Source organism: Oncorhynchus mykiss, chromosome 3 (assembly GCF_013265735.2).
Source record: "Oncorhynchus mykiss isolate Arlee chromosome 3, USDA_OmykA_1.1, whole genome shotgun sequence".
In the NCBI taxonomy this organism is placed as follows: Eukaryota; Metazoa; Chordata; class Actinopteri; order Salmoniformes; family Salmonidae; genus Oncorhynchus; species Oncorhynchus mykiss.
Window position 1 is genome coordinate 47,831,872 of NC_048567.1, and position 21,197 is coordinate 47,853,068.

A 21,197-nucleotide genomic window follows, 5' to 3' on the forward strand; every position below is an offset into this window, starting at 1 on the left:
TAGCAAGTAGCTCATAGATGTGCATTTCAACAATACTGTGCAACTCCGGTAGGGCAACATCTGAAAAATAGCCCATACTTGGTAGTGTGTACCGGGGATCGAGGTGCTCTACCAGTTGGCGAAAGCCAACATCATCCACAACAGAACGGTTGACTGTCAAGGGCAATGAATTCCATTATCTTGGCGTTAAGTTGTATATCTAAAATGTTCTTACTCTTTCAAATGACAGCACAACTTGAACTTATTTAGTTATTGGAAGGGTGCGCATAGTATTTTTCTGCTTTTGTTCTGTGTAACGCTGTATTTTTCGTGGAGTCATTACGTCATCTACCTACGATATATCTGGGCTCCAGAATGGCGCAGCAGTCTAAGGCACAGCATCTCAGTGCTAGGGGTGTCACTACAGACCCTGGTTTGAATCCAGGCTATATCACAACCGGTTGGGAGTCCCATTAGGGTGGCGCACAATTGGCCCAGCGTCATATGGGTTTGGCTGGTGTAGGCCGTCATTATAAATAAGAATTTGTTCCAAGCTGACTTGCCTAGTTAAATAAAGGTTAAATACAAATATAGGTATGCACATCGGCGTTAAACTAGACAGACATCTGGCCGACACCGATGTTGGCATTTTTAACTAAAATCATCTGATTCGGCTATATCGTACATCCTTAATAAAACATTAAAAGTGACCATTGTTCAATGACTATGTACATTGGGCAGCAGTCTCTAAGGTGCAGGGTAGAGCACCAGGTGGTAGCTGGCTAAAACAGTGACTAAGGCTAGTGGTGACTATTTAACATTCTGATGGCCTGGAGATGGAAGCTGTTTCTCAGGCTCTCGGTCCCAGCTTTGATTCACCTGTACTGTCTCCGGCTTCTAGGTGGTAGCTGGGTGAACAGGCCGAGGCTCGGGTGGCTGAGGTCCTTGATGATCTTACTGGCTTTCCTGTGACAAGCCAAATTTCTTCAGCCTCCTGAGGCAACACAGTGCATAGCTTAGTGCTAGCCACAGTGCATAGCTTAGTGCTAGCCACAGTGCATAGCCCAACTGACATGTGAGCAACCAGCACTAAAACCAAACACAGGGGACAAAGTTTGGTTGGAGGAACCCAGCAATACAATTTAACAGTTTGTAGGAGAGGAGATTCAGCCAGGGCGACTGGCTGGGCTGATGCAATTCATTGTGAAGTCCTAGCATCTCGCGGCCCAGCCGCCCACTGCTTGTGACCTTTGGGGTTTGTTCTACTCTCCCTGGGCTCGCCGGGGATTGACTATCTGACTGTGTCCCAAATGGCACCCTCTACCCATTGTAGTGCACTACTTTTGACAAGGGCCAATGGGGTTCTGGTCAAAAGTAGTGGCCTATACAGGGTGCCATTTGGGACACATCCCCAGTCATTAAAACACCTTGCAGTCCCAATCGAATGAGGTGGAGCGACTCTGCTTAAGCATTACTGACTCCTTGGAAAAGAACCCACCTTGACTACCGTTCCTCACAACAGCTCTGGTCTGTTATTCACAGGAAGTCTTGCGATCTACATAGGCTAATAATAACTGATGTTGTAGTTAGGGCTGGGAATGGCCAAGGACCTCAAGATAGGATATTATCACGATACAGTGCCTTCAGAAAGTAGTCTGCTTCTAAATCTGCATTGCTTGCCGTTTGGGGTTTTAGGCTGGGTTTCTTTATAAGCACTTTGTGACATCTGCTGATGTAAAAAGGGCTTTATAAATACATGTGATTGACATTCATACCCTGTGACTTTTTCCACATTTTGTTGTGTTACAGCCTGAATTCAATATTGATCAAAAGTTTTTCTGTTGTCACCCATCTACACACACAATACCCCATCATGACAAAGTGAAAACATGCTTTTAGAAATGTTTGCAAATGTATTGAAAATGAAATAAAGAAATCTAATTTACATACATATTCACACCCTTAAGTCAATAATTATCTTTGGCAGCGATTACAGCAGTGAGTCTTTCTGGGTAAGTCTCGAAGAGCTTTGCACAACTGGATTGTACAATATTTGCCCACTTTTATAAATTCTTCAAGCTTTGTTAAGTTGGTTATTGATCATTGCTCGACAGCAATTTTCAAGTCTTGCCTAGGATTTTCAAGATGATATAAGTCAAAACTCTAACTAGGCCATTCAGGAACATCCAATGTCTGCTTTATAGGGTATTGTGTGTAGGCCAGTGACACAAAATCTCCATCTAATCTATTTTAAATTCAGGCTGGAAAAAGTCCAGGGATGTGAATACTTTCTGAAAGCACTGCATGTATTGAGACTCTCACAATTCTGTATGCATTGCGATTCATATACTGTGATTTTACTGCGATTTGATGTTCCAAACATATTGCTCACCATACACGGAGTGTACAAAACACTAAGAACATAGTCTTTCCATGACATAGACTGACCAGGTGCATCCAGTTGAAAGCTATGATCCCTTATTGATGTCACCTGTTATATCCATCTCAATCAGTGTAGATGAAGGGGAGGAGACAGGTTAAAGATGGATTTTTAAGCCTCGAGACAATTGAGACATGGATTGTGTATGTGTGCCATTCAGAGGGTGAATGGGCAAGACAAAAGATTTAAGTGCCTTTGAACGGGGTATGGTAGTAGGTGCCAGGCGCACCGGTTTGTGTCAAGAACTGCGACGCTGCTGGGGTTTTCCACGCTCAACAGTTTCTTATGTGTATCAAGAATGATCCACCACCCAATGGACATCCAGCCAACTTGACAACTGCGAGAAGCATCGGCGTCAACATTGGCCAGCATCCCTGTGGGAACGCCTCCGACACCTTGTAGAGTCCATGCCCCAATGAATTGAGGCTGTTCTGAGGGCAAAAGGGCGGGGTGCAACTCATTATTAGGAGGGTGTTCATAATGTTTGGTATACTCAGTGTATGTCTGCTGGAGAGTGACAAGAGAGGGCCATGAGAAAATTAGTTTTGATCAGTCATGGAAATAAATGTGCTCCCTATTTAAAAATAAGATGGAGAACAAGCTATGAAGGACAAATACTGGAGTTTTGGTGCCGGTACAGACAACTAATTCAAAAATAATATTGCGATATTGTCAAAATGGTAGAAATCCAGATATCGTTTACAATATATCGTAACTGTATCGATCCCCCCCATCCCTAGTTGAGGTACACCGATACACCTATCCTGTGTAGATTTAGGAATCAACTTTGAAAAGAGTTCTTTCATCACCAGCTCTCTCTCCTCGTCCTTCCCTCTCCACCCCTGGCCCAGAGCAGGGAGGAGGAAGAGCGGAGGCTGAGGCTCGAGTATTTACTACCACATCATATTACACAGACACAGCAACCTGTTAGCCATTCAGGCTCGTCGCAAAATACACTCTTTGAAGCCACACCGTTAACTGTAGGGAGGACATTAATTAAAAAAATTAAAAAGGAGAAATAGAAAAATATCATTGGTGTTTCAGCACACTCAACAACCCCCCCCCCCCCGGGGATCCCAGTCAATAGGGCTCTCCGAACCCCTTCCCTCCCATCCTGTCTCCTCAGCCTTTTCAGCAATAAGAGCAGGAGGAGAGTCAGCCAGGCTTCTAGGTAAACTCAAGGTTACTGATGACTACCATAGGACATTCTGGAAGGTTCCCATAACACACAACCTGGGCAGGATCTGGGATGATGGGATTCCTCTCCTCAATCCCCATTCCAACTATTTCTGGAACGCTGTGGATGACCCGTCTCCTGGCAGGGTCACACAAAGATTCTATTAGGGTTTTCCTCAGGATCACAAAGTTAGCTGAAGAACGTCCCTGCCCTCGGTTTAGCACATCGACTTCAGTAGAAAATAACATGTTGCCGATGGTTACTTCGCATTGCCCTTTTACTTTCAACAATACACATTTCAAATTCTGCCGGAGGGAGGAAACAATTGTGACACACTGTTTTGGTTGGACGTTTTACTGTTGAAGAATGGAACAGTGAAAGTTCGTTAAACCGTCAAGCCTCGGCTATAGCAGCCCTGAGAGGCCCGACACGCAGCCAAGAGGAAAGGGAAAGTCCAGCAATAACACTGTCTTGCTATTAGTGTCATACACTAGACACCTGATAATGCCTGATATCTCTCACACTGTACGCAACAGTTGAAAAACCAGTACAGAAACGAACGACTGAAATACTGAAGTATTTACAGTAAACGCCAGAGGTTTGTGCAATTCCTGCATCGAGGGACTTTGGGGCATTTCTCTGAGGCTTGTGTGTTGTAAACACGTGTTCTACATTGCACTGAAAATAACTCTGGGGTCCTCACACTGTGTGGTAGTGATTGTTGCAGTCGTAAGTCAGACTGTCTGATAGGAGTGGAGCTGAAGCTTTGAGAGCCCTCCTGACATTGTCTGGGGTGAAACACTACTATTTACAGAGGCAGCCATGCGGCCACTATTCAAAGCTTCTTTATGTAAAGTGGCTCACTTTCAAATTCAAAACAAAGGCAAAGGACAGCTCAAACTCCACCAATTACCCCAATGTGGTTGACAGTAATTTATTTGGAAATAGCCAAAAGTAATAGAATGCTTCTTTTCATACAGATTAGTATGTTTTGAAACTCTGACATGCTAATTCCATGCAAGACGGGCAAACTAATTAGAAATTCGCAAACAGAGCAAAGTGTACTGTAGCACAAACTAATTCCATTAAAGAGGGCCTTGTTAAATCTAGGCCTAATTGGAAAATGCTCTAATCCTATACCTAAATAATGCTTTGAACTGAAGAGTTGTGCTTAGTCCAGTAGCCTATCCCTTCGTGACTTTCAAAGTCCAATTTGACAAAATGAACAGATTTTCGGACACAAAAATAAAACAAAAAAAACAAACAGGGACTTCAAACACAAACAGTGGGGACAAAATTGTTTACAGCTGCGATGGGCGATTAGAATGCAGTCAGTGTGACCAAACACTTACTGCTGAAGGATCCTCAATTCTGTGACATCACGTCTCTGCAAGCTGAAACAGAAGAAGACAACAGTCGGCCTAATTGCTTTATTTTATTGATTTATTCATTCTCCATAATTCCTGCCTGAAAGCAATATGAAAAAAAAAAAAAGAATGCTAATTCGAATGGGTTTAGGCCTTGAGGGGGAATACCTTATCCATTCTAACATCGACAGGGAATCAAAGCCCTGCTGCAGCAGCTTTGCATTATGGACCGATCAAACAAAAAGGCTGGTGTATTTCAAATATGACAACAAAAATCAGCTACAATTGGAATATAGCCATATCTATCTAACCCAAAACTGCTAGTCTAACTAGTTTGAGTCAAATTGATGACTAAGTAGTCTACAATATTTCACATCTAGACAGATCCTCCTATTTGTACTCAAATGAGTGTCTGTCTCAAGTCCAGCAGCTGTTTGTCAGCCAGTGCAGTGGATTGAGAGAACGCGTGCGACATGCTGGTGGTGTCTCTCCTCTCACGTTGCTGGAGGAGTCATGTCACACTGGTGTGGAGCTCAACACCGTAAGGCAGATCTCAGCACATCCACAAATCGCGCACCCCTTCTCTCCCCTCCACCAACACGCATATCATCCTGGGAGATTTGGATCACCAGAAACAACAGCACTTGCAGAAGCACTCCCAGACATTTCTGGCAAGACAGCAAATTTCTTGTATTTCATTACACATTTCCATCTGGGTTCGTTTCAATTGGAATGTGAAGGAAACGAGGGCTGCGGCAGTTTAACACCCGGTGTCAGCAGCAGACTTAAGCACACATGATTTACAGCCTCGACGCATCACTCAAATTCCCCTAGTCCACCACGCAATCTGTCTACAGGACGACTACGGCTTCACAACGGAGCCAAGGGAAACAGACATGACTAGTGTTCATACAACAGACTATTATAGCAGCACAAACAATTGACTGTCAGCAATAGATCCAACGTCAATGTAAGCGATCACGTCAACGTTATGACAACGATCATCATTAAAAAAGACAGCCTATAAAATCAACAATGTACTGAATGAGGTCTTTATAAATCAGACTACTCATTTTGTTTTCGTCATAGAGGAGATGAACATAAATGGTTTCTATTCTATTTGTTCAGCGCTCCAGGAGTGGAGTCTAAAACTCAAGACAGGCTACAGATGAAGCAAGCAAGTATGGGCACAGATTCCTAGGCCTGGCCTACCTATGATTTATCTGAACACCAGCCTGTAACATACAAACTCAAAAGTCATTCTCCTGCTGCACTTGATTAGGCCTAACTTGCTTTTTGGACAATCCTCTCTAGGAACTGTTCTCAGTGAGCACTGTTTACTGAGCGAGGCAAACAGGATGCTGTTAAAAACTACACTTGTGTCATTTCAGCTCAGGAGGCCATTTGCTCTCAGTCATCGTAATCTTGCTACGACTGCTGCTGCTGGCCATGCCATTTCCCTATCCTAGCAAATGCTTTGCTCAAAATGGCTTCAAGCCAATTACTGGTATCTAAGGAGTGTCTCCATCTTTATTCACTCAAAGGATGGGTATCAATTACACACTAATTAGAAAGACACGCCTCCTCCTGCTACAGCTTAGTAACAAATCCATCCTGATTCACCCGGTGTTGATAGAAGACAGAGTATTTTCTCCTCCTGTTTAGCATAACCTAAAACTACCAGTACTTTAACAGGATCTTAGGTTACACACTATATAGCCTAACCTGGTAATAAAGTTTTGACTAGCTGTAAACTCGGTGAAGATGATAGTTGATAACCCGTATGTTGTCCCTCTACGGTGAGGTTTATGGAGATTAAAAGCAGATGAAGAAGAAAACGTTGGCAAAAGCACATGTTAAACTCATGTTGTCCTATGGTCTACGGAGGAAGAAAATGTAGGCTAACGAATTGGATCAAGGCCTGGGTCTAAGCTGTCCAAGATCCCCCATACATGGCATTGAATTGTTGGTTAAGGGCTTGTAATTAAGTATTTCACGGTAAGGTCTAAACCTGTTGTATTTGCCGCATGTGACAAATACAATTTGATCGGTTTCAATGTTGGTTAAGAAAATCAATATAAATAGCCTACAGGCCAACACTGAGGCACATTGGAAAAGGTTTAGCCTACATACAACAGCATGGGCTGACTAAAGAACGCCTCATCACAGAGTAACAAGTGGACACAGATTCTACGGCCCAGCCAGCAACAGATCTAAACCACTCATTACACTGTGTAGCATGATCAAACCAGCAGGGCTGTACAGCTGTAATGGTTTCCAAATGCTGCAACAACAAACAAAATCATTTCTCACAGTGTCACCTGGACAAACCCTTCCCTGCCATGCTGGCTCTGGTCTAAAACATGACCGGAGAGAGAACATGAGATCTTATTATCTTTTGAGACAGAATCAGAGGAAATAGACCCAAATGATAACCGGTTTGGATCCTTGGTTGTGTGGCGTTCCCAGGGCAGCAACAGGATTCAAATCCACTTGAGGAACGCTGAGATGTTCTGACAAGAGGTAGTGAGTGCCGTTGCATCCCCAAGCGCCGAAAATGGTAGGGCAGAGAGAAATAAGTTGCTTCCTAAAAAATGCCGGTGCGCCTGCCTGTATGTTAAATTAGCTCTAAATATTTGGATTACACCGGGGAGCTCTCCCAGAGGATTTGCCATAGCCTGGAGGAGCCGTTTCTATCTCCACACAACTCACACATCAATAACAACCTCTGCAAAGTGCAATTAATACACTATTTAGCCCTCCCCACAACAGACAGGCTCTTCCTGCAACTCCATCTGTGCCATTTTGTGGTTTGAACAACAGCAGAGGGCGAGCAGGAGATGGATAGTATCTCTTTTCTCTGATGTTTCATCCAGCGCTGGGAGCGTAAAAGGTCACTCCCGGCCTCAAATAAAAGGTATTTTCCCAGTAGTTCCTTTTGAACTGCTTGGGCTGAACCTTCTTCTCATGTTACGAATAGCCGTCTTTCCGTGGCATCACTTAAAGAAGAGAGACAATAGCATGAAACTTACCTTGAGAGACAGCTCAACAACAGTAATGAGTAATAAAAAAAAACAGCTATGTTCCAGGTTTCCTTTTCCCATCCTCTCCACACAGCTGTGATGGATTACAGAGTTTCAGCGTTTATTAGGGAGTTCAGCGGAAAACCGTTTTGTCTGTCAAACTAACAGTGTCTTAACGTCTTCAGGTCATTTTCCAACCGCAAACATGTAGGTCTATCGCCATACCTGGTCACAACTTGTAACACTTTCCTTTCCTGACAACTTAATCTTGTGTCTTCACCTGATGATGCAGCACTAGCAGAAATGAGGAATAGCCTAATAATCCCGCCTACTGTAGTGTAGTAGGCCCACATGTCGTGAGACATCTCCATGCTCATTCAAATAATTCCTGATAATCCACTCCTTCCACACACTGGGGATCATTTTAAACCATTCAGCTAAAACAGGTTCCTGCAGTTGGTGCCATGATCCAATAAAGCCGTTTAGGCTACTAACTAAATAAACTGAACAAGTATTGTTAACATGGAAAAGTGTCCGGAAGAGTTGTAATGGAGGCTAAATGGGAATGGAGCAGCATCGTTCTAAATGCACAAATGTCATTCGTCTTTCCTACAATCATGTGGAGTGGCAGGGTCCTTTTCCCTCCTTCCCCCTCCTGCATCTTGGGAGACATTAAGCAGAGCTTGAATCAACAAAGAAGAATGTATCCAATGTTGGTTTCTACTGACCCACATTCACAATTGTTTTTCCCTTTTCCTTGTAATTTCATGCAGTGTTCGATAAATGTAATATTTAAAGCTGCAATATGTAACTTTTTGGGAGACCTGACTAAATACACATAGAAATGTGAGTTATAGATCTGTCACTCATTGAAAGCAAGTCTAAGAAGCAGTAGATCTGTTCTATGTACGCTATTTCTATGCTTCCCGTTCTTAAGTTTCATTTTTGAGTCTTTTAATTTCAGTTCTGCACACCAGCTTCAAACAGATGAAAACACTACATTTTGGGGTATAGAAAAAATATTTCACAGCAGTTTAGATGGTACAATGATTCTCTAGACTAGAAATGCTTGTTTTGTCACAAACTGAAATTTTCCATTTTAGAAACCAGGAAATGGCGGAGTGATTTCCGCACAGTTTATCTTTAAAACCGTGGCTGCAGCAGACCTGCTAGCACAGCTAAAATGGCAAGCCTTTGTGGCAGTAGTGACCGATTTTAAATGCATGAAGATCAATAAATAAAATGGGGCACTGCTGAAACACAATCTTGGTGTGTGAGTGGAATGGGTTATAACAGCCAGTGAACGTCTTCACTCATACTGCAACCAGCTGTCTTGAATTATGAATACATACGTAGCATTGAGAGGCTAGATAAGGATCATATCACCTCCACCTTACCCGACACCCTAGACCCACTGCAGTTTGCATACCGCCCCAATAGATCCATGGATGATGCAATCGCCATCGCACTGCCCTATCCCATCTGGACAAGAGGAATAACCATCTAAGAATGCTGTTCATTGACTACAGCTCAGCCTTCTACACCATAGTACCCTCCAAGCTCATCATTAAGCTTGGGGCCCTGGGTCTGAAACCCACCCGGTGCAACTGGGTCCTGGACTTCCTGATGTGCTGCCCCTAGGTGGTGAAGGTAGGAAACAACACCTCCACTACGCTGATCCTCAACACAGGGGCCCCAACACAGGGGCCCCACAAGGGTGCGTGCTCAGACCCCTCCTGTACTCCTTGTTCACCCATGAACGCCTCCAACTCAATCATTGAGTTTGCAGACGACACAACAGCGGTAGGGCTGAATACCAACAACGAGACAGCCAACAGGGAGGTGGTGAGAGCCCTGGCGGAATGGTGCCAGAAAAATAACCTCTCTCTCAACAAAATGAAGGTGCCGATTGTGGACTTCAGGAGACAGAGGGAGCAAGCCCCCACCCACAGGGCCGAGAAGGTGAAAAGCTTCAAGTTCATCGGCGTACACATTACTGACAATCTGAAATGGTTCACCCAAACAGACAGTGTGGTGAAGGCGGCGCAACAGCGCCTCTTCAACCTCAGGAGGCTGAAGAAATTCAGCTTGGCCCCTAAGACCCTCACAAACTTTTACAGATGCACCATTGAGAGCATCCTGTCGAGCTGTATCACTGCCTGGTATGACAACTGCGCCGTCCGCAACCGCAGGGCTCTCCAAAGGGTGGTGCGGTCTGCCCATGCATCACCGGGGGCACACTGCCTGCCCTCCAGGACATCTACAGCACCCAATGTCACAGGGAGGCCAAAAAGCTTATCAAGGACCTCAGCCATCCGAACCACGACCTGTTCACCCCACTATCTTCCAGAAGGCGAGGTCAGTACAGGTGCATCAAAGCTGGGACCGAGACTGAAAAACAGCTTCCACCTCAAAGCCATCAGACTGTTAAATAGCCATCACTACCCTGCCTCCACTCAATACCCTGCTCTGAACATAGTCACTGTCACTAGTCGGCTACCACCCGGTTCCTCAACCATGCACCTTAGAGGCTGCTGCCCTATGTACATAGACATGGAACACTGGCCACTTTAATAATACATACCGTTTTACTAATTTCATATGTATTCTAAACCAGGCCATCCTATTCAACTATTGCTGTACATATACTTTTCTATCCTACATACTCTACATTCTATTCACCAAATCCCAGAGCCCTCTCTGGCCTCCAAAATACCAGCAGTTTAAATGTGTACTACAGTACATGCAATTTCAGCTAACGATGCAAATAGCAGTAAGCAGCCAAACAAAACGGGCCTAACTATTGGCATTTCAAACATGGAGCTCATTATCACAGCAGGGAACTTCAATCATTGGAGCATCCCTGCTTCAGCTAAGACATGACAACCATCTCCAGGAGCGGAAAAATAAACCAGAAGGGAAAATGTGTAATCTCCCAGTCCCTGACATATTCCTAATAAATGACCCTGCCTAATGTTTCTCCGGATCAGCCAATCAGAATGCGTCAACCCTGACCTACAAAAGGACTCACGTCAAGCCTTAATAAAATAAAATAATTTATGAAAACAAAAAGAGAGGACATTGAATTATACAGTATTAACCTCCATGGTTTGCATACAAAGACAACCTTAGATTTATTTATGCCTGTGTTAACAGCCTCGCCATGCTGTTCTTTACAGTGAACCGGCTGCCAATTTGATGAACCTCTCAGCCCTCAGCAGGAGTTCAGCGTCTTTGATTAATGAGTGCAAGCTTGTGAAAAAGGGTACGAACAGGAGGGACAGGGGAAAGAAATGGTGTGAAAACGCACAATTGCCAGTCCTCCATCAGGACGGCTGCCATAATTACTGATGGGTTTAGTTCATCCTTTGAGGAGAGCCAAAACACACTTGGGCCCCTTTCACATCCCACCAAAAGATAGAAAAGAGGCTGCCCCCCCCCCAGCCTTGTTAATAGCCTCACACTCAAGATGGCAATGGTGACTATTCACAGAGAGAAGCTACTAAATCACAACAACCTAATTTAGCCTAATACGGCTAGAGATTGCTTTATTAACTCAGGTAAGCAAAATAAAACATTTACCCACGTTTGTGACAAACTCTTTAATCTTGACCGTTCGGAAGACCAAGTTGGAAAAAATTAAAACCTTAGCTGTGTTCGATAACTCATACTAACCGTGACGTGAATGGAGTATATAGTATGCTTATTGGTCATAGTTAGTATGCCAAAATGTTCCCGGATGTCGTACTAAATTCAACAAAACACGAAGTACATGACACCATTTCCATACTTTTCGGGCCCCTAATGCAATTCTTCAGAAAATGGGCATGGCTTCACAACATTTTCACATTGAAAGAAAATGGCGGAAAATATGCAGCCGAAGTCCGATGAGACCGGATACAAATTAATTGACAAACTAATGACAAATGTTAAGAAAATGTTGAGCAATTTAATAAAGTATCTACTTTTCAAATAAGTTACACGTTATGTTAGCGTAGCTAACAAATTGTCAGCTATCTTTATGAACCGCGTAGCATTACAGCAGTATGTACCGGTATGTTAGCTAGTTACCTAACGTAAGTTGGATACTAATACATCAAACGTGCCAGGCAGTATATTAACTATCTGCTATCTAACCAACGTTTATTGACTACACTAACTGAAAAGGTTGCTAGATCGAACCCTTGAGCTGCCAAGGTAAAACTCTGCCGTTCTGCCCCAGAACAACCCACTGTTCCTAGGCCGTCATTGTAAATACAAATGTTCTTAACTGACTTGCCTAGTTAAATAAAAGGTAAAAATAAATATTAAAATTCTTAGCTAAGTGGTATAGTTATTGTGCGTTTCAATGGACATTGTTAATTCTGGCTATCTACTCCGATTTCAGAGCACTCTCGTGCACCGTTGAATATGGCCGGTGTCAGTAAACGTCAGTAAAAGAAAGAATCTAAAATTGTTGCCAGCAGCACAGTTACAGTCACCAACATGCTGGATAACATGAAAACAGCCTAACCAGCTCTGCTAAGGCAAGTAAAATGGTCAGAGTGGAGGTGTTCACTCATTTGTGTCTGGAAGTAGCTAGCCAACGTTAGCCAGTTAGCTTGGGGGCTTGACTGCCGTTGAACAATTAGATCAACCATGGCGTGCTCTTCGGCCAGAGCGTCTAGTGTTCGCTCTAAACGCTCCAAGAGCGAAACTCTCTGAATTTACAAATGCCCAGAGCGCACTCTGGCACTGCAGATTGAATTTACAAACACACCTGAAATCGTAAAATGTTTAGCTAGTCATTTGTTTTGCTAACAAGCTAGCATAGCAACAGCATCAACTTCCAGTAGACAGGCGAAGCTCTAGTACGCTCAACTGAAATTATATAGTTTGTTTACAGTATAGTAAAATGAACTGATAGTATGTACTCATTAAGTATGTAGTATACAGTATGTTTGTATGAGTATTCGAACCCAGATCTTCAGTTTTATCTTGGAAATTCAGATTGAATCTTATTTTTTGGGTAGATTAAGTCAGCCTAATATTGTCATCAGTATTAGGACATCTAATATGTAAACAAGCATTTCGCTACACTCGCATTAAACATCTGCTAACCATGTGTATGTGACAAATAAAATTTGATTTGATTTTTACCCTAAACAAATTCTGAATGTTTTACATTCTGGTACAGGCTATATTGTGCTGTTTAGTCTGCTTGAGCCTAGCCTAAGTTAAAAACCTCATATATGCAAATTAGTCTACCAGTTACACTAACTAACCTTTTGAAGCTAAATCATGAATGTACTTATGTGTTGTGCATAATAGCATACTTTTACAATAAGCTACATATTACACTCCATGCAAGGAATAGGCTAGACTGTACCCAAGTGGATGAATAGCTGGAAATAATGATTGAGCTGAAAATAAACTGTATTAATCACACCATTGGGCACTTAGCATTTAAAAGTGCTGTTTCAAGCAATTTAGCAACCGTGAGCTACTGATGAGATTTTCCATCCTTGAAGGACCCTACGATATTCCAAACATTCAAATGCTCCACTGCTGTTTTTCTTAATGCTAAAGCTCACATCCGGAGCCGGTGATTTGTTGCGATGCATTATTGTTCCCTCGTTCTGAGACTGTTTTCGAGAACATGAGCTCGGAATAAATATGAGGCAAATTCAGTGACCTTCCAGCGTTGTATCTGGTTATTGGTTGATTCATTGGCAGTTACTGGAGGCATGAATAACACATCAAGGCTGTAATCTGATTTATTTTGCTTCCTTGGCTGGAATGGCTGCTTGAGCCATTTAAAATTATGGACCTTAAGGGGAATAATGTTTGCCGTTTCACTTAGACTGTGAGCAATAGTTAATTGACTATCAATTAACTATTTACAAAGGCCAATCAATTCCGCTGTAGAACCAGTGGAAAAAGCAGAGCAGTGTCAAAGGAAAAACCGATGTAACATGTGGAATCAATGGTCCTAACAAACAATCATGTTCTGAATGCAGTCTAGTTGAAATGATACTAAAACATTCAAAAACGCATGACAAGGACTGCGGCTTGTTGTATTTAACACTTGTTTTCTCAGGTTATACATCACCTATGCCTATTCTTCATTTTCTTAGGGAACGAGCAGAATATTTTATTTTCCTCACAGAGCAAGCGGTAAAGCTTCCTAGGACACCAATGTTCGCTTTGTAGCATCTACAGGTGAAACATTCTGGAGTGTTAAAGGAGACCTGGGTATGGCCAAAATGTCAACTTTAATTATTGCTCACTTATGCTTTTAGATACAAATGTCAAATATATGTCAACAATATGTATTAACCCATCATTGATTTCCACTGTTGATTACCTACTAGCATGTCAACAAAATTATGCAGATGTCAAGTCGATGCATCATAGGGAAGTGGAAGGCATTCCCATAAGAGAAAAACCACACATCAGGATATTTGGCTAAACATTTGCTCCTTTACATTTAAGCTATGCAGTGAATATCCAAACAAAGAAATGGGAGGTGGGGCAATTAGCACTTAGAGCAGAGGCATTCTGCTCTCAGAAGAACACAATTTTGGGGGTAGGCAGCATTCAAAGAATTCCCTGAATGAACCACAGATTGGCAGCGCCAAAGACCAGTATAGCCTAGTGCTGGTACAATATCAGGTTCATTTTCGGACAGTGGCGTGAATAAGACAAAATGTTATGAGTGACATACAGAACAATATGCTGTATATGATGTCTGGACTGCTCATACATTTGTAGCGCATTAGCCTGCCTAGGAAATCTATTCAATCAAATGGCATACGTTCTGAAAGTAACAACCCTTTACACACACAACCTTTACACACACACACACATCACATTAAAGATTCTGAATTTTAACTGATACGTTTTCCTTCCCTTAATATTGAAAATGAAAATCCGTCCAATAAGTCAAACATTGAGAATACTCAACCCCACCACCTGTCACCCTTCAAAATGACAAGCCATTTTAGGCCAGTGTGCCTTTGCATTGTTTAAACCTTCTCTTCATGAAAAAAAACATACTTAGACACATGAAACCAATAGCCTCAGTCATTTAGAAAGTTAGACAGAATGAAATGTTATCACAACTTCAGTTGACGTCATGTATCGTCCTCGTGAAACATTTGATCACTTTTGGTGTCTAATTAATAAGCATTCCGGATCTTTGAAATGAAAAGAGTGGGTGGATTAAATTGCCCAAGATGGCGAGTGGCTTGTTGTTTAGAGGGCAGACAAATGGTGCACGTTGTAATAAACAAAGGGATACATTTAATAAACTCTGCTGGGCTGCAGTTGCTTGTCTTTATACGAAGCCATACAAAAAGATAAGAGGTAAGGAAGGAGCTTCGGACCCAAGCAGTGGACTGGCTGACACGGATGGGATTTCCACGAACACCTCCAAACATATTGTCCGAACATTAGATACAACACAAATAAGCAACAGCGAAATAATGTAATATGTGACTTAAATTAGGTTTACTCAATGAAGAGCAGACTTTGGCATCTTCAGCTCAATACACACTGAAAATACCTTTTCTCAGCATTCGCACTCTTTCCACATAACTTGCCTGCAACATCGTTTAAAACATTTCAAATATACACTTCTTAGTGATTATAAAACCTAGCCGACACCAAATGCATTTATCTGTGACAGACATTCAATGATAGCTTGTTTTACTCCGCGTTTACATTTTTTTTAAAAAAAGGTCAGTCAAGCCGCACCAGCGACGGACACAAAGACGAGATTCGCTAGCTAACCAGCAAGCTGACACTGACAGTCACCTACTCAGTCTACGCCGTAAAAAAGTGATAGAAATATACGTGAATCTCGCCATTAAGTTAGCAACTAGTTAAAGTAACAAAAACCCGAGTGCTGGTATTGTCGATACATTTACAAGTTATCATTCCTGACAAGTTTGTAGCAACCTGCTCCACTCAGGATAGGTTACATGATAAAGGGCAAGCTGCTGGACAGCGTCGATAGAACTAGGTGCTAGCAAGCTAGCCAGAAATCGAGCTAACAAGCGTTGAAATCTCTAGCGAAATTGCAAACTGAACGTCGTTATGAACGATAACGTAAGCTAACTTCCCACTACAAAACATAAGAAAACTCACCTAATTTCCGTCACTTTACGTATCCTCCTTCGCGTCAGTTACTATGTAAGAATAGCGTTATGTTCCCCCAGATTTGCGTTGTTTGCGGACAGTGCCAGGAGATTATAAAGAACGAAATTGGGCTGTAATTGAGTGTGTGTGTTAGTTAGGCTACTACTATACGGCAGATTGAAGGAGACTCTTCTCAAGGTTTGTTCAGCTTCACTTCAAGGCACAAAAGTGACGTCAGCTAAAAGCTCCAACAATGCAAACTTTTGTCTGATTAATTAACTTAATTCATTGCTAGAAATGACTGTAAACAGATACCAGACTATGCATCTGGCAGGTATTGTTTTATTCAACCTGGAAGCAATCTATGATTGATATTGCATTTCAACAAAATGCTGAATTCAGGAGTCTGGGGGGAAAAAGCAAATAAATCAAGTGAGCAACACATCACATGTAGGCTAAATAAACTGGTTTGGGGGTAATTGTGGTAAACTAATAAAGGTATATGCTGAGGATGAATGTGGAATGCAGTGGTGGGAAAACTGGGAAAATATATGGATGGCAGTTTATATACACTGATTATGTATTTGATTATGTATTTGTACATTAGATCATTGCAATTATGTAACAAAATGCATAAATAATCAAACAATACGTGAAAAGATTACACAAACACTTTTTTTTAAATCTGGGTGAACACTGTTTTTGTCTTGTGATAAATTAAAAAAGGTACACCTTGAAAGACTACATAATCACAGAGCCATTTGAATATGTGAACCATTGGTCTTTTGATTAAGTGTTTTAGGATAATTTGCAGTTAATACAGAAACGCAGTCTTATCTGTTAGCACATCTACTAGAGTTGGGCAAAGACTGCCATCTGTGCCTAATTGTGTTTTTTCTTTCTTTGATCAGACATCTGCAACAGGCTGAGCGGAGACCTTGTGACCTAGTCGGGGGAATGCAAAATATTACATTCAACAAACACTGTGAAAATGTAGATAGTTTATGTAGGTACTGTTCATTGAATCATCAAATTGACAGGGAGGGGGGGGGGGGGGGGGGGTGGAGGTAAAACAAATATGTTTGTGGTTCAATTTAACTAGAGTGCATATAAGAACACATTTTAGATTTGGGAAAAAACAAACGTGTTTTAACGCTTTTATGAGACATATAGGCTACATTTAATCACCAAATCCTTCAATTTAATTGTTGATATGTTGCTTTTAGACAGATAGCAAAATATTCAGAGCGTGCAGAAATTAGCAGCGAAAGCTTTGTGACTGTTCAAGGGAGCAAAATGCTTTTGAATTAAGGGAACTGTGGCTTTTACCTAAGCAAATTGTACATGCACTAGAAGTAATTGTATACACTAATTAAGAAACAAAGTCACTCTTGTATTATGTGGGGGGAGAAAGCGTATTCCGCATTGTGAATTTTAAACAGGTTTATTTGCTTGTTCACCATCCTTGGCCTCATTGATTTCCCCCCTTCCTCTGGGTCAGTAAAGACACTACATTCAGACGTCCTTAACTGGATAAAACAAGCTTGCCTGGATCGACAGAGATGGTGGGAGAAGAAAAATGATTTGATGATTTTGTCATTTTAATTGTATTGGATAATCCTCATTAGGGACAGCGAGTGATGAAAGAGCTCAAAGCTGCATCAAGAGGCTTCACTGGCCAGGCCTTTTCACATGCAATGAAAATGTCAGCCTTTACTCGGTCATTTGTAACTCAATAAGTGCAAGTCCAATGAGTGCAATGCAAGCACACGGGGGGGGGGGGGGGGGGGGGGGGGGGGGGGGGGGGGCAAACAGTCTGTGTCTATAAAATATATTTTTAAAGAGTGTTGATTAGAAAGTAGAATGAGATATCAAAAGACATAGTAAGATGATCTCTTCGGAGACTTATGGAAAACAAATAAAATGTGCTGATTTGGTTTTAATTATTATGTTTCTGTCAGTCCATGACAAGCCCAGGATACCCATCAGCCGCAGGGGCTGTGCTTGTCATTATCGATTTTCACCTGACACATTCAGATAATACAGATTGTAATAATCTCAGTACACAACTCCCTATAATTCCATTAAAAACCAGTCTCCAAGCACCAAACATACATTTAATTTACATGACGCAAATTCCCCTGTCAGCTAAAAACAGGGTAAATGCAGTCCAAGGTTTCTGTCCGTGATTAAATTCAGGGTTCATCTTGCTAGGCCTCTTTTAAAAGCCCAATTGTAATATATGCCATTAAGACAACAGTTTACTGGTGTTGACTAATTAACCTAAAGTGAATTACAATGTTCAGTTAAATTACTGTCTTAGTGCCCTACAAAACAGGGCTTTCACATTTTCAAAGCACGGTCTGTTTTTCATGCAACAATGGTTGCTAACTTTATTTTTTCCATGGATGTTTTAAATATCACCCAGTTTGGGCCACTTAGAAGCTATTTAATCACATGAGCTTCAGGTGAATTATGACAATGAGGTATATATTGCCCTTTGAACAAAACAATACTGTCCAGATAGGTTAGAAGGGTTAATGATGACATATACGTGTCTGTCCTGGACACCAACACTCTATGGTACTATGTGTCTATGGTACACCCTGGTGTGGGATCTTAAAATATTAGCCCAATGGAAATATTAAATGATGGTGTAACAACTGGAATGGTGTGGTATCAGTGGTGGCATCCATCCAGACTGATATACATTTCATTTCAGGGGATATCAGACAAGTACCAAGGGAAGTATTCCAGGTCTGACAATTTAGGATAGAACACGTTGATTCCTTTTAATGACATAGGTATAAGTCAAATATTTATCCCTTCAGGTGTTCCAACGCCAGGCCAATTTGTCTGTGCTTACATCATTACGTGTTTCATGTCTTTGTAGCAGCGGGACTGGGTGATAACCATTGCATTCAAAATTACCTCTAAGTTTTGCACTCCTCAAAATATTTAGCAACTGCATCTAGCACACACAGGCAAGGCTTTAACGTGTGGCAATCACATTTACAAATATAATAGCGCTTCACGCAGAATTAAAAATGACATAAATCAAGGGAAACATCACCCACTCTGACAAAAACATGATCAGGATTAATACAGGAGTGCGTTGGTGGAATAGAGATAGATCCATACAACATACAAGATCAGTGACTAGGACCTGTCATCTAAACATTGTAAAATCCCACCAGAAACTCATTTTACATGTACTTCACATAAGAAGAAGCATTCCCAGCAAATTATAGACCCAGAGGAAAGAGAGAAATGACCAGGAAAATCTGGCATGGAATGTGCTATCAAGTAAGCAAAATTCATCCATCCATATAACTATCACATCACAAGACAAATTACACAGACCAATTTTGGCTCAGAATAGACTTTCTTATAAAAATTATTCTGCAGTGGACAGCTATGTAAATAGTGGCCTTTGTTTTTCCTCTGTTGATCAGAGTATGTTCCTGGACAGTGAATGGAGGGGAAACGTGAGCCTTCTTGAACATGGGAAACGTGAGCCTTCGAGAACATGGGAAACGTGAGCCTTCGAGAACATGGGAAACGTGAGCCTTCGAGAACATGGGAAACGTGTTCATGCTCCACACTTCTGTCTACAGGCACCTTCGTTTGAAAAGGCAGGAGAGGGGGATGATAGTGAATACTAAAGAACCGAGTTGAAATGTAATGAAATAATTGAGTTTGAAAAGAAACCTGGATTTGACTGTGGTAAAACATGATACTTTGAGGAAAATAATGATTTGGATGAAATAATTGATTTTCGGTAAGAAATCACATGAATCACAGAGTAGATTAAATTATTGGCATCAGAAATGTCTGAACGTGTGAAATTCAGGGAAATATTTCAGGAGTGTTTTACAAGTTGGCAGAGCTTATGAAATATTCACGAAATTGCGAGTACATGTACTATAAGCGCTGCATAAAATATTGAACATTTCAGAGTAATTGTTGGCATATTTGTAGTGAGCTTAGCATCTTTTGTCCACAAATGAATGCAACAATACACATATTACTTGATAACCTCTAGTGAACAGCAGTGGCTCTGTGCATCCCATTTTCATACCAACTGTTAATGTCATATCTTATTTATGCATACCACTGTCCCTTTTAATTAGCCATTTCAGGTCAGTGCAAAGCCCATCCTCCTCCAAGCTGTGGCAAGGCAGACGTGTGAATGAAATGCCTTCAGTGTTATTTGATCGAAATTAGGCCATTACAGCCATAATCATAATGGCAACAGTCTTTACATAATGTATGCTCTCCAGAAACGATCCATCTTGGGGTGAAACAGCAACACTTGTATTGAGGAAGCAGCAGGAAAAAAATGAAAACACAAAAGCATAGATCTGTCTGGAAAAATAAAGTACCATGCTAGACAAGGTAATTAGAATGTAAGCTGGTCCCATCGTAGAAAAAAACTCAAGCTAGGCTTTTTTTGCCCACATTAATGCTACAATTAATTATGATAATCGCTTCTGGGCATGAAAACAAACATCAATTTTAGAAAACCTGGCCTTGCACTACATCTACGAGATATATATAAATATATAAAAATATATGTGTGTACTGTTTAATTTTGGGACCACTTCTATAATAAATGGCTGAATTGATCTGGCATTACTGTTAAAACCAAAGACAAAGCAAAGCTAATAAAATTGATTGTCAATGGATTCGTATAAACATTTAAAATGCTCTCTCAGCTCCAAAAAATTAGCTTAAGCTCTTGGGTTGGGTTCAAATAGCATCGTTTTTCTAACATACTCAAAACCATTCTAAAAGCTTCATTCAATGTTCCTTTCATGGAGAACTGCATTCACAGCAAGCTGCTATTGTATTCCTATCTAATGCATTATGCTTTGTTGAATATTCATAGCTGCCTTGTCCAGAGCAAGGAGGGTGAAACAGACTGGATCCTGGGAAAATTGTGGTGAAGTTGGGTTGAACAAGTCACAAAGCATTCTTCTGTGATTGCAACACATCTGCTGAAATCCCATCCAGACAGAGGGGCATTTCTAATGTCTGTCTGCACAGTCTATTTCTAGGATGTATTGTTGTATGTAACCCCTTGGCAA

General features: G+C 41.5%; 1 protein-coding gene and 1 long non-coding RNA gene across 10 annotated transcripts in view; one reads left to right on the plus strand and one right to left on the minus strand.

Annotated features, from left to right (window-relative positions):
* LOC110520061 (bromodomain adjacent to zinc finger domain protein 2B) overlaps positions 1–16,321 on the minus strand; it is a 98,564-nt gene extending 82,243 nt beyond the window's left edge. For 8 of the 9 annotated variants that reach the window (XM_036974337.1, XM_036974335.1, XM_021597065.2 and 5 more), the window contains exons 1-2: positions 16,117–16,321; positions 4,949–4,990 (exon numbers count right to left, since the gene is read on the minus strand). The gene's annotated coding sequence lies outside the window, so the exon portion shown is untranslated. The remainder of the gene's footprint in view (positions 1–4,948; positions 4,991–16,116) is intronic. The other variant, XM_036974331.1, reaches the window with a different exon arrangement.
* Positions 15,182–20,034, plus strand: LOC118958036. The gene is made up of 3 exons (XR_005047120.1): positions 15,182–15,333; positions 17,019–17,113; positions 19,563–20,034. It is a non-coding gene; the product is annotated as an uncharacterized LOC118958036 (long non-coding RNA).
* Positions 20,035–21,197: the final 1,163 nt, after the last annotated feature.